Source organism: Tamandua tetradactyla, chromosome 24, assembly GCF_023851605.1.
Source record: "Tamandua tetradactyla isolate mTamTet1 chromosome 24, mTamTet1.pri, whole genome shotgun sequence".
NCBI lineage: Eukaryota > Metazoa > Chordata > Mammalia > Pilosa > Myrmecophagidae > Tamandua > Tamandua tetradactyla.
In genome coordinates this window covers 55,380,563-55,382,538 of record NC_135350.1, presented here as the reverse complement: position 1 = coordinate 55,382,538, position 1,976 = coordinate 55,380,563, and positions in this window count along the sequence as shown.

Genomic DNA, 1,976 nt, shown 5'->3' with positions numbered 1-1,976 from the left:
AGTAACGGAGCCATTAGGTTGCATTTTTGTTTCTTACACTCTTTGCACTCTCTTGCCTTAGTGGAACTGGAATTGTAAGACCTAAAGTAGAAGGTGCCCAAAGATAACTAATAACCTTTTCCTTGTGGAAGCCTAAAGACCTTGAGATGATTATCCCATCAGTTCTAGAGAGAAAGAGAAAGGGAAAAAAGATTGTACTTTGAGAGGAGAGACACCTGAGTAAGGAATTAAAGATACATTACATGTCTCTCAGGCCTCTCCTTCCAGAAAAGTGACAGGTCTCTGGAGGAATGGCTATTCTTTGTGCTTAGGAGATGAGCAAGTATTGGTATTACCAATTGTATTTGATTTCCTTAGCTGCTGGAAAAAAAAATAACCACAAATTTGGTGGTTTAAAGCGATAGATATTTTTTCTCTCAAAGTCCTGGTGGTCAAAAGCCCAAAGTGTCACCAGGCCACGCTTCTTCTGGAGGGTCCAGAGGAGAATCTGTTTCTTGCTTCTTCCAGATTCAGTTGGCTATTAGCACTCCTTGGCTTGTGGCTGCAATCTCTACCTCTGTCTTCACATGGTCTCTTCTGGGTGTCTGTTTCAATCTTCCTCTGCCTTTCTCTTTTTAGGATATACGAGATTGCGCATAGGGTCTATCCATGATGGACATCATCATTTCAACATCCTTAATTTGATCACATCTACAAAGACCCTTTTTCTAAATGTGGTGATAGTCTCAGGTTCCAGGGATTAGGATCTTATATATGTTTGAGGAACACCATTCAACTTACTACACCAACATTATCAAAGATTTGTGTGCTCCAAGAATGGAGGAAAACTACAGAGCCCTGCACTTCAAGTGACCATGTCTATATGGACAAAGGGCTTTAATGGATAGCAATCATAAACTAAAGTCCACAGGGGACAGTCTTGGATGTTTTGTCCTGCCTAAGTCCTATGGGACCTTTGTACTATCAATGGGTGTGGCCAGTTAATCCCACTAATGACTGAGGCTTTGTAATTTTATTTTTAGTGGAATGAAGACTTCAAGTCAAATTTAATCTTATTTAAAGAAAATGAATACAAAATTTCTTGACTCTCAGTTTGTGGAATAAAATTCAGATCCACCATCCAATGTTAAAGACACAAGAACATGATTTGGAGGACAGTAGAGATTTCCTTTATAAGGGGCAATTTGGGAGCCCAGAGTTTAAACTATAATCACTGACTTTGCTTTTGTTCCAATTGTAATTGCTACAGGTATACAACAAACTTAACTGCCTTTTATCTTATAAAGTGTTGCCCATTTTCCATTTATTTTTACAAGATAGAGATACATTTATTCAAGATAGAGAAAAAACAACTCTATATAAAAATGTGGTACAAATGATATAGCCTAATTAAGTATATTATTACAGGAATGTTCTGTAGTAGAGATTTTCAATTTCCATCCAGTGACTAAAATATGGATAATGATATTAAATTCACCAGAATTTTATAATAAAAAACAGAGAAAATGATCACATATTTTAGCTTACAGAATTAACATTAGTCCTGAAGGGTTCAATCTCAAAGGTAGCAAAAGCACATACTATTTTACCAAAAAAAAGCATTAAATGGGGTGTTTAAGTGTGACGAACTGAGAAGAGACTGAGAAATAGTACAAGTAGGGAAAAAGAAATGTGTGTATAAACATGCATTTTTTTTTGCTATTCAAAATATATCTAAATTAAAATTGATATTTAAAGTAAAAATAACAAAAATATATTGTGGAGTTGAAAAATTATGAAATAGTAAAATGTATGACAACAATAGCACAAATGCAGAGCAAGGGAGATGAATGTATATTATTGTATTACACTATAAGTGAAGGAGTATTATATTAGGTAGATACTGATAAGTTCTAGAGCAATCAATAATATAAAAAGAGGTATAGCTAATAAGGCAATATGGGAGGCAAAACGAAGTAATAAAATAATACTCAATT